This window comes from Balaenoptera physalus (assembly GCF_965194825.1).
Source record: "Balaenoptera physalus genome assembly, chromosome: 6".
NCBI classification, from domain to species: Eukaryota; Metazoa; Chordata; class Mammalia; order Artiodactyla; family Balaenopteridae; genus Balaenoptera; species Balaenoptera physalus.
Window position 1 is genome coordinate 64,864,835 of NC_138885.1, and position 12,458 is coordinate 64,877,292.

Sequence of the window (12,458 nt, forward strand, 5' to 3'; positions counted from 1 at the left end):
GACTCACTACCACTAGGACTTCATAAACCTAACCAAAACCCTTGTGTCTTCAAGGATATAAAATACATCTCCATGGTGACTTTTAATTTTTTGTTTGGTTTTATTATTTATTTATTACTTTAATAATGCAATTGCCCTGGTCATGGCATGTCTGGATCTTTTTCTCCTCTTGTGCCAAAAGTAAATGGTTTACATGCCAGTGTGTCATGGATATAGTTGGGGCTCTCCATTGATGAAATGTATTTCTTTAATTTCTCTTCATATTAATCTGCAAACACAATGCTCAGGAAATGTAGGAAAATGAGCCTCTTCTATTAGGGCTACCATATATAGTTGTGCAGGTTGTGGACTGTACAACAGTCCACAGAAGTTGATCGTTCATTATGTAATTTTAGTTTCCACATTCTTTACTATGGAATAAACTGAATTTTTGTGGTTGAGAAAAAAGTTCAGTGAAATAAAATTTGAATAAAATTAGAAGTGAAAGCCATTGTATTTATTTTCCATTGAGAGGAAAAAATCCATTTGTTTAATATTAGAAAAAAAAGAGAGGAGATTGAAGTGCAAGGCTCTTGGCAACCACTATGTGAATCATTATTCTGCTCATTCTTTGCTCCTTTTCTAACATACCCTTTTCCTCAATCAGTTGAAAATGCAGAATGGGGCTTCCCTGGTGGCGCAGTGGTTGAGAATCTGCCTGCCAATGCAGGGGACACGGGTTCGAGCCCTGGTCTGGAAAGATCCCACATGCCGCGGAGCAACTCGGCCCGTGAGCCACAATTACTGAGCCTGCGCGTCTGGAGCCTGTGCTCGGCAACGAGAGGCCGCGATAGTGAGAGGCCCGCGCACTGCGATGAAGAGTGGCCCCCGCACCGCTATGAAGAGTGGCCCCCGCTTGCCACAACTAGAGAAAGCCCTCGCACAGAAACGAAGACCCAACACAGCCATACATACATATATACATACATAAATAAAAAGAATGTAAGCAGACAAGAATAGCATTAAAAAATAATAATTAAAAAAAAAAAAATGCAGGGCTTCCCTGGTGGCGCAGTGGTTGAGAATCTGCCTGCCAGTGCAGGGGACACGGGTTCGAGCCCTGGTCTGGGAAGATCCCACATGCCGCGGAGCAACTAGGCCCGCGCGCCACAACTACTGAGCCTGCGCGTCTGGAGCCTGTGCTCCGCAGCAGGAGAGGCCGCGATAGATAGTGAGAGGTCGCGCACCGCGATGAAGAGTGGCCCCCGCTTGCCGCAACTAGAGAAAGCCCTCGCAAAGAAACGAAGACCCAACACAGGCAAAAATAAAAATAAATTAATTAATTAATTTAAAAAAAAAAAAATGCAGAATGTCTGTGTCTGGCAAGTGGAGTCAGCAGCAAAATTTCTCTGAGATGCATTTTTATGTATTTGCTGTCAGTAGAGATGAAACTAGTGGAATTCTTCTGGCCCTCACCATTGAAGACATGAAATACTCTTCACAACCCCAAACACCCTTTTCCCAACAAGATAACGTCAGGCACTAAGAAGAGAACAGTACCTGAAGAAGATCTATAGTCTATCATTTTCCAGGGGGCAATAATTAAATATATCCTCATGTTTTGCTCCTGAAATTACACATATAGTCCCTGAATAATCAATACTGTTTATTTTGTGTGCTATCGTCTTCTTAGATCTCTTTTTGGTTGAACGTATGGATAAAAACCTAAAAATGATTGCTCTTGTAAGATTTTCTGTTGAGATCCCAACTGGCTCAAAGGCATCATAGCTGCTTTAAGTGAGATGTGGTGGGACTTTTCATTTTGTTTAAATGTAATACAGACAGTTGTCTCTTCCTTATTAGAAAACATCAAATCCAGGAGGATTTTTTTTTAATGATCTCAAAAATTGACATATATATGCCAGTATTACATATATAATCATATATATATATATAATATAGGGCAGCCAAGTAACTGTCAATTTATATATATGTATATATGTATATGTATCTCCTCAGGTGCATCGACAGAGGTTGTAGAGAACTAAGGCGAGGGGAATAGATTTCCTCTCTGTAGGGTGAGTGAGGGCATCCCTTTAATCGGCTCTAAAAGACTAAGCAGCTGGCAGTTGAAATACAAAAAAGGTATGGGAGGAAGGAAGTAGTCTGGGGGTCATTATCAGCCTGGTTTTAAGAGAGACTTCACAATGAGTTGAAAAAGAAAGTTTAAGTACTTCCCTGGTGGCGCAGTAGTTAAGAATCCGCCTGCAAATGCAGGGCACACGGGTTCAAGTTCCTGGTCTGGGAAGATCCCACATGCCGCAGAGCAACTAAGCACGTGAACCACAACTACTGAGCCTGTGCTCTAGAGTCCGTGAGCCACAACTACTGAGCCTGTGTGCCACAACTACTGAAGCCCGCACGCCTAGAGTCCATGCTCCGCAACAAGAGAAGACACGGCGAGCACCACGATGAAGAGTAGCCCCCGCTCGCCACAACTAGAGAAAGCCCGCGTGCAGCAACGAAGACCCAACGCAGCCAAAAATAAATAAATTAATAAATTAATAAATTTAAAAAAGTCACCCAAGCGTACGTTCTTGAAAAAAAAAAAAGTGTAAAACTGGAATTGGGGTAGGGAGTGGGTGGTGGGACTCTGCCTGATCAAACTTAAGCATTAGTGAAAAAAATACCAAATTCTACCTGTATGAATGAATAGGTCTCCAAAAACTTACCTGGTAGATTATTTAATGTTTTGCTTTGTTAAAACTTATTTTCATAGTCTCTTTCAAAGTAGTGAAATATGGCTAGAATCTGCTTCTCAAGTAAATCATGATTTGGGTCTTTAGTTAGACTAGAAAAAACTAAATGTTCCTTTCCTCCTGGAAGCGGGAGACCCTACTTTCAGGAAGAATATCTGTGAAGAAAAAACAGACTCAGAGTAGTATACTTCGAAATCTGGACTTCTACAAAGTGATAACATTGCTGTAATAGTGTTATAAAGTGTTTAACTGTATGGTTTAATGGGGGGGAAGTGGACGAGACGATATATGATAAATGTCTAGGTTTTTCGCAAAGAACTCATACTTTAAATCTTCTTATACTTAAGCATTAATCTCTGAATATGAGAAGATTTCTTAGTTAAAAGTGACAGAGAAAAAATATTTATGGAAAAGGAAACTGGTTAAATAACATTTTCCTTTAAATAGCATTTTGAAAAAAAACTTCATGATAACAGTCCAAAACTACAGGCACAAATATTAAACATTCAATAGGATTTAATGTGGTGCTTTCAAAGGCTTATCAAGAGACTACCTGCAACAGACTCACTGGGAGGGTTTACTAAAATACAGATTTCTGGGCCGTACCCCATACTTTTAAAATTGGGGCAGATGACAACTCCAGAATCCGAATTTCAACTAATACCCTCACATGACTCCTAAGAACGCTAAGCTATGAGAACCACAGCACCCAGGTTTCTTGTAGGTAGAATAAATACAATGTATCCATTTTTGTACCCTCAGTACCTAGCATCCTGCCTGGCCCAGAGCAGATGTTCAGTAAATGTTTACTTAAGCAACTTGTGTAGGGGAGATGGTCTTTCTCCTCTAATCATAGGGTAAGTCCAGGTGTTTACTTAAGGAAAGTATTCATCTATGTCCTATAATTACCAGGGGAAAACAAATGCAGAAGAAAAAAGTGAAACCCAAAGGACATGGGCTGGAGAACTGGAAATACATTATAAATGTATTTGACATGCATATTTAATGTGTGATATAAATGCATAAGCTCAATTAATGTGCTATAAAGGTGTCAGCTCAATTAATTAAAGCATGAAACTTTTCTGCTCAGAGGCACCATTTAAGAAATAGCAATGGATCAACATAGCCCAACATCTCAATTGCAAAAAATATGTAAAATATCTGCCTCTTATGATGAGTAGGATAATTTTCAATATAAAAATTAACACATTTAAAACTGCAATGGAAAGATCCTGGAATGAGTGTGCCAAAGTAGAGGATTGGAATGGCTTTGGATAGGATAAATAAAAGGGCCATTAAAGCTATTCAGTTAGCAGGTTGTGAGACAGCTGGGCGGGATAGACTTGGTGGTTGGGTTGGCGGTAATGAGAATGGGAAGTTAGACCAGTATCCAAAGATGTACCAGAAGTAGGTCTGATTGACTGAAGGATGGAAATGAGAAATGATTGCAAATGCCCTTAAAACCCTGCATGATCAGAAAAACCTGAACCTAATATACTTATCCTCCCATCTACAAAAGAAAACATTTGCCTATTTTAGCTCTTTTCTGATTACAACTTAAAGTCTTTCCTATCTATTTACCTACTGATCAATTTTAAAATAAATTTATAGCACATTTCTGCAGTTAAGGAATTTATTTAAAAGATTAAAATGAACAAAGCATGGCTCTGATAGCGCCAGAATCAACCTTTTTTGGTAATATGTAATGTGCATTATTAAAAAATAAAAATCAAGTCCTGTCCATCCAGTAAGTTTCCAATGAAAGGGTCATGTACCCATTTTTCAAAACAATGGAAGAATTGCTTTTTTTTAAAAGGTTATCTGTAACTAAGTTGTTTGCTACTTGGAACTATTTCTCTTAGAAGTAGTGTTATGTTAGTCATGTGCCCCTTTTAGATTAGTTTTCTACGCTAGCCCACAAAATCATGCCAGGGTCACTCTGAACTCAGAAGTCCCAGGAGTAGTGAGTCTTTCTGAGCCTTGAGATCTGAAACCCAGAGTCACTCTGAAGTTGGAAGGATCCCTCACCAGTGGGTCTTCCGGGAGGTATGTGTTGGGGTGTGGCACAGTCAAAGCGGTAGATCCAGCGGTCCTCTCTGTTGGGGAAAAACTTCTCTGTCGTGGGAAGGTTCATCTTGTAAATTCAAAATTTGGAGGTTTCAGAGCCTGATCTATTGAAAAGGTTCTACAAGGCAGAAGTCATGGAATATGAGGTTTGGTATTTTCATGTCTTCATCATACAGAATACCAGTGAACAAGTAACCTGAGATTTTGTTGATAATTCAGACAGAGCAAGTCTAACGGGGGAAAAAAAAGCTATCTCACAATGGGTAATTAGCAATCGCCAAGTAGATGGTACACCTTTGACACAGCTTACAATAATGGCTCATGGACTCCCTTTTCTTTGAAAACGTGGGAACCACTAGTATTAAAGTGGGAGACTGTAAAGAGGCCAACATGGCAAAAGTTTTTTCCCTTAATTAAATCAGAACCAATACTAGTAGAAAATAAAGCCGCATTGAAATATACAAATAAATGTATTGCTTCTTTGAAAAACATGATAGAAATAGAAATTGTAGGTTTTTCATTTTCCCCTCCCATCAAAATGCTATTTCTCAGCATTCCACAGTTATACTACATTATTTTAAGTGTGTTTCAGTGTATCCTTCAGGTGTTTCTTTTGCCATCCCATATCCTGGGCTGTTAAATTTCAGTTGAGTGATACCTTTGCACACAGGAGTTTTAAATTTTTGTCTGTGTAGCAATAATGATTTAGGTTTACCTTTATCATATGACTATCAGGAAATGGTTCTTTTCTCTGCATACCATTGGGATGACTTACATAGCCCACATTTTATAATCTTGGTGTGATGTATTGGGATCCATAAAGGTAGGCTTGATTGCTAGTTCTAAAAATCCACGGACCTCCAGGTTAAGAACCCATTCTTAGAGGGTTTTTTTAACTCTCCACTGCAAAATTTACTAAAACAGCTATTTGATATAGTGTTAATATTGTTAATCTTCCAATTAACTTCACTAAACTTTGAGGAATAAAGCTAGTGCTTTTTCCATTGTAAAAGTAATTTTAGGAGAAATAGGTACTCTCATACCGTACTGTTGAAAGTGTAAATTTTAAAAACATCTTAATTGTGGTAAGATACACTTAGCATAAAACTTACTATCTTAACTATTTTTAAGTGTAAGTTTCAGTAGTGTTAAACACATTCACATTGTTGTGTAACCAATCTCCAGAATACTTTTTATCTTGCAAAAATAAAACTCTATACCCATTAAACAACAACTCTTCATTCCCCCCATCCCCAGCCCCTGGCAACCATCATTCTACCGTCTAGCTCTATGAATTTGACTAATTTAGGTAACTCATATAAGTGGATTCATACAATACTTGTCTTTCTGAGGCTAGCTTATGTCACTTAGCATAATGTCCTCAAGATTCATCCATGTTGTAACATGTGTCAGAATTTCCTTCTTTTAGAGGCTGAATAATATACCATTTTATGTATATACCACATTTTGTTTATCCATTCATCTGTCAATGGACACTGGGGTTGCTTCCTCCTTTTGGCTATTGTGAATAATGCTGCTATGAGCATGAGTGTGGAGAGTGAAAGTTTATACAAAATTTCTTGGAGGAAATTTAGCCATGTCAATAAAGTTACTGTGGATTGGCGATTGATGACCTAAATAAGGATTATAAAAGAGAGGATGATAAAATTATGGTTAAGTGAGGGGTTAAACATTTAAGTAGGTATGTTGTATAGATAACAAACTAAAAATTTGTGTATTGGATCAGAATTTTGAAGGATTTAGAGTTAGATTGGAATATTATTGTTAAAGTGGATAAATTAATGTAAACTCGAGATTTTCTAGAGAAATACCTTTTCCAGCTCTGCATTAAGGTGGCCTAGCAGTGTTACCATCCCGGCTACACCAGGACAACATGAAATGATATAATTTGTAACCTGAGCATGTACCCAGATTTTGGTCTTTAATTCTAGCAGCCATTACAAGTAGCTAATTTCATGTCCTACAACAGGGAGAAAAATCAACATAGGCTTAATATATCTTAATATTTTCAGAAAGCAAGGATGTTTTTTAATAGTCACTGCAATGTTGAAAGGACAATGGAGCCAACTTAAAGTTAGTCCTGGTTAACTTACGTCAATTTGAACTTTCAAAAAAGAAAAAGATAATTATGGCTAATTGAAATGAGTTGCATCTGTGAAAATCCATGAGTCTGTAATGGTGCTCAAAAAAGAAAAATCTACATATATTGTATAAAAGGAAATTGTGACCTAAATATGGCAAATAAAATAGAATATGCTAAATTTTTAAAATGTATTTAAATGTATTTAATTAATTGTATTTAATTCAGTGTATGTAAATGTATTTAAATGTATTTTTAATAAATAGGGAAATGACATTTGTGGATGTCTTATTTTTTCTGTTAAATATATCACAATTAATAAATTATAGATACATATTTATGATTCTAAGATAGCTTTTTTTTTGCATTTTAATATGTCTGAAATTGTGCTTCTACAGTGGATGATGGCCTTTTCAGTTGCTGTTGGTGAAGAGCTGTATGTTCATACTTGGTCAGAGCTGTTTATAATGTTTTCACTTCAGTTGAGTAATGTGCATTGTTGGTATTTTACAGGTTGAATTTAACCACCATTTGAAATGTCTTTTAAAAAGTTTCTACTGTAATTTTGGCATTGAAATGAGGTATTGTGTACACAGAGAGGCAGTGAAACAGAGCAATGGAATGTGCCTTTGATATTAGCTAAGGCTTCATCTTCTGAGGAATGTCAACATATTTTCCATATTTTCTTTCAATCCAACAACTATGTGCTTTATGGAAACTGAGAAAGAGAGATACCCACAAGTAGATGAAGCTATGTTATATTTTGTCACTAGGATACATACAAAAAGATTCTTATTACTCAACAAGAAATACAACTGAAGGCAGGAAAAATTGCCAAATCCCTTGTAATAATTTCAGAGCAATGAGAGGCTAGTTTAACTGATTACTAAGTCATGCAAGACTATTGTTAAGGCATTTTGTCATAGTTTAATTAGTTTTTTCCTTCTTATATAAAGGAAGGTACATAAAGGTATATAAAATAATGGAGCAGCTGACAGTAGCATCTTATGCTTGATAAAGTATGGTGTGCATTTTTTTCTCTATTTGATTAAGAAGGGAAAGAAAAAGTTATGGAACTCTGAGATAGCCAAATAATAATGGAAAAAAGGAGGAACTCTGCAAGGATAGGAAGAACGAGGAAAGAGAGTCCAAGAGAGGGTGGAAAGATGTTGGATTAGACACATGTTCCAAAGAGGCAGGTGGGGGCTTCCCTGGTGGCTCAGTGGTTAAGAATCCGCCTGCCAATGCAGGGGACATGGGTTCAAGCCCTGGTCTGGGAAGATCCCACATGCCGCGGAGCAACTAAACCTGTGCGCTACAACTACTGAGCCTGCGTTCTAGAGCCCGTGAACCACAACAACTGAGCCCCCGTGCCACAACTACTGAAGCCCGTGCGCCTAGAGCCCGTGCTCCGCAACGAAGGGTAGCCCCCGCTTACAACAGCTAGAGAAAGCCCGCGCATAGCAACGAAGACGGAACACAGCCAAAAATAAATAAATTAAATAAATAAATGTGTTTTAAAAAAATAGGAGAATTGTAAAATAAATTACGATGTCTCTATGACAGAATACTATATAGTGATTAAAAGTGATGTTGTAGGTATATAAATTCATAGAGAAATGTTAAAAATATATAATGGGTAAGAAAAGCAGGTTATAAAAAGGTAATAATGTAGGATCCTATAATTTGAAGAATTATATTCACTTCTTTAGTATAGCTTCCTAAAGGTAGAATAACTCAGTAAAGTGTCCTTTTTCAAAGTCTATTTGTTTAAATCCTAATCCCCAGTAATCTCACAATATTACTATATCTGAAGGGACTTTAAAGAGGTAAAGTTAAGTTAAAATGAGGTCATTAAAGTGGGCCCTAATCCAATATGACCTGTGTCCTTATAAGAAGAGGAAATTTGGACACAGATACATAGAAAAGGAAGATCATGTGAAGACACAAAAAGATGGTCATCTGCAATTTAAGTCCTCTGTACTTCTAGCATGTAGCTTCCCAACTGTAATAAACATTATAAATCCATTCTGTCCTCATCATTTTTATCATCAAGGAGCGAGGCCTCAGAAGAAACCAACCCTGCCTATACCTTGATCTTGGACTTCTAGCTTCCAGAATTGTAAGGAAATAAATTTCTGTTGTTTAAGCTACCCAGTCTGTGGTTTGTTATGGCAGCCCTAGCAAATGAATACACTATTGATCCACCTTCTCAAAATTTTCAGGAGCTTGTACCACGAGCGATGTATGAGAATACCTGTTTCATACCTTCTACTAGTTAATTAGTCAGCCAAAATATAGTATCATATCCTAGTTTGCATTTCTTTGCATTTTCCTTATGTTAAAAAGTTGTATGACTCTTCTGAATTTGGATGTCATTACACTGCCATGATCGGTGAACCAATTGATTACTCTTAGATGAATAAAGCTGAGCTGGTGACCAAGGTGTGTATTCATCGTGCCCCTCTGAAGGGGAATCAGTTATCATGCCACCCACACCTTCACCGTCAATATCGCACCCCCTGTGTGTGTGACAGCCCTGGCTAGGGCTGCTCCCCACCATTCCTCCTCTTACCACCCCTTCAGGCCTCTCCATGACTACTATTTTTCCAGTTTTAACACCAGTTCTCCCAGAAACCACACCCAGGCAAGTATGTGGGGCAGGCAAGTATTTCAGTCCCAGAAATAATCAGAAAAATCTCCATAGTGAGCACATCTAATGAGCTGAGCCCCGCAATAAACAAAGACAATTTCCCTGTGCAAAACCTAAGTAAAACAAAACAAACAAAAACCCCCCAAAACCCAGTCTTAAAGCTCAGGGATACTTTGGAAGCTGAAGTTATTTGCCTTGTATTGCAACATCCTTATACCTGAACCACCTAGTGACTAAACTAGGATGCTTTACAAGGGAAAACTTGCTAGTTAATTAAATTAGGGCAAGGTTAATTCATAGAGAATGCCATGAAATGTGAAGGAAATAGGCTTTTCTGACTGTTACCAGCAGGAGAATGGAAGCTGCATTTGAACCTGAATACATCCCAGAGGCTGAGAGTAACTTCACCCAGCAGGTGTGTACAGCTGGGCGGACCAGGGAGAGCAGTTAGGAGCAGGCAGCCCAGAAGGTAGTTCTAAAGATACGTCTACTTATCTCATAACATCTCTGTGGCGACCTCCTTTGGGCACATGAAAACCTTCCTTCTGGTTGATTTCTCTACTTCCTGCCCCATGTTACATTCTTAGAAACTGAAAAGTGCTCTGAAGACGGATGCTCAACAACTCAGAGAACTCGAATCTTACACGACTGTCACTGTCCATAACACAGTACATATTGCTGTAGAAACTTCATGCAATAAAATTTAAAAATATCATTTTGTTACTTACCTGGCTCACTTTCTATAACAGATTTTGGTGGTAGGAAGTCTTTTGGTTTTCACCACGAGTTATTTCAAACCGTTTGCCATGGTAAATTCACTTCCTCTTCCTTTTCTTGCATAAACTCATCTAAGGTGCCACAGTGTGGTTACCCCACATTCTAATACACCAGAAGTATAACTATAATGCTTCATTGATGTGCACAACAAAGCTTAATTTTTCAATGTTATTTTCTACTGACAACTCTCAGTCTAATATTCTACACCATAAATATGTTTGGTGATATCTGAGTTAAATGGACACTCCTTCTCCCTTTCCTCTCAGTTTAAAGCCTGACTAACAAGCCTTGCCAGTTTGGAACTCCAGAAATTGATTAGCATCTGCATAAGTGCAGCCTGGCCACTCCAACAGTTGTGTTTTATCATAGAAAAACATTCCAGATTCCCTCCCCCCCATCCACTCCTCCTTATGCTGACTTTTTGTCGCTTGAACCTAACATCTCCAAATTTCCTGAGATCTCTTGGGTTGATATTATCTTTACATCTTATAATAAGTCCTGATGTTTGATTCCATCGTATCTTTCTTGCCTGGGTAAGTTAATATGGTTCCCTCAAGCACACAAGAGACATCCTATTATACTTCCTTTGTCAACGTCAGTGTGGTCTAAGGGAGAAGGATTCTCAACCAGGAGACAGAAGATTTCAATTCCAGCACCAGCTCTTTTTATAACTGGTTATGTGACCTTGGAAAAGCAATTTAAGTCCTCCGTGCTCCTAGCATGCAGTTTCCCAACTGTAATAAATATTATAAATCCATTCTGTCCTCATCATTTTTATCATCAAAGAACATTTATCAAATGCCTACTTGGTGATGGCACCTTGCAGGGTGAGGCAGGCAGTCAGTGCCCCTGTTATTCAGGGGTCTAAAGCAGAGAGTTTGAGCCTCATATGAGCATTTGATCACAAAATTTTACTGCTCTTTGGAGAAATAAGAGGAAAACACACAGTAAAAAAAAATTTTTTTAAGGTAAATGTATTTAATATTTTAAAAAATCTGTCTTTTATCTAAAGATTAAATCTAATATATTTTTGGTATAAAAAGTCATCTCTTTTATGAAACATGTCATTTCTTTTATGAAATTATGGTCATGGTAAATGTTACTTTCTAAAATTGTTCTCACCAAAATAAGAAATTTTGCTTTTTAAAAAATTTTATCTCCAAAAGTTTTTACTCATGGGGGAATTTCAAATCTGAGATCTGGCTGGGCCATATATCCCTTGAGAAAGGGTTTTCATCCCACCTCTAGAAGCCATCTTCCACTTGGAGACTCTGTGGTGTGTAGTTCTAGAACATTCTGAGTTGGTAGTCTCTGGGCAAGCGGGGACCTAGTGCCCCTACTGCCTTTTAGTGTCCGTGTGGTGTGGGTAAGCCCTTTAGTCCCTCTGCACCTTAGGCTCCTCATCTGTAAAATGGACTTGAGAGAGGTCACCTTTTATCCTAATGGGTGACAAAGACTCTCTTCTTGCCGTAACTCTAGTCTGGTTCCTCTAAACTCTCAAGGCCCTGACCTCAGGCTCTGTCCTTGAGCCATTAGTCCAGTTTTAGCAAGAATCCTGCTGGGTCAGTTTAGTGGAAAATCCCGCACCCTTGATATCTGATCAAATTCCTCATCCCCCACTCTTAATATCTTATCACCCTGGCTTGCCTTCAGCAAGAATCCTGTTGAGTCAGTCTAGCAACAATCCCACTGGCTTTGATATTTTATCTTAGTAATTTTCCATACACTGATCCCCATCCTGCTCTTTGGCTATAAATCTCCACTTGTCCTTGCTGTGTTAGGAGTTGAGCCAGATCTCTCTCCCCTCCAACACACCCCATTGTGGTAGTCCCCTTGAATAAAGTCTTCCTTTTAACAAGTATCACAAAGAACTTTTTCTTTAACATAGGACACCTGAGAATGACATGTGTATTTGCATAGCTCTCTGGGCCCCATTCCCTGGGCACTAATTGTATACAACTTCACCCCTCTCACTCTCCCTTGATAAAGCACACCTGGATGCCAAGTGAGTTAAATTAATTCCATTTTAACAGTGGTTCTCAAACCGGAGTGTGCATCAGAATAACCTCTAGCACTGGTTTATCACAGGCTGCCCCACCCTAGAGCTTCTGATTCAGTAGGT

At 38.3% G+C, this 12,458-nt stretch overlaps 1 protein-coding gene across 1 annotated transcript in view; it reads right to left on the reverse strand.

The window, feature by feature from the left end:
• The window catches only part of TLK1 (tousled like kinase 1), a 196,858-nt gene extending 185,816 nt beyond the window's left edge, over positions 1-11,042 (reverse strand). The window contains exon 1 of the mRNA XM_082465376.1: positions 10,288-11,042. The gene's annotated coding sequence lies outside the window, so the exon portion shown is untranslated. The remainder of the gene's footprint in view (positions 1-10,287) is intronic.
• Positions 11,043-12,458: the final 1,416 nt, after the last annotated feature.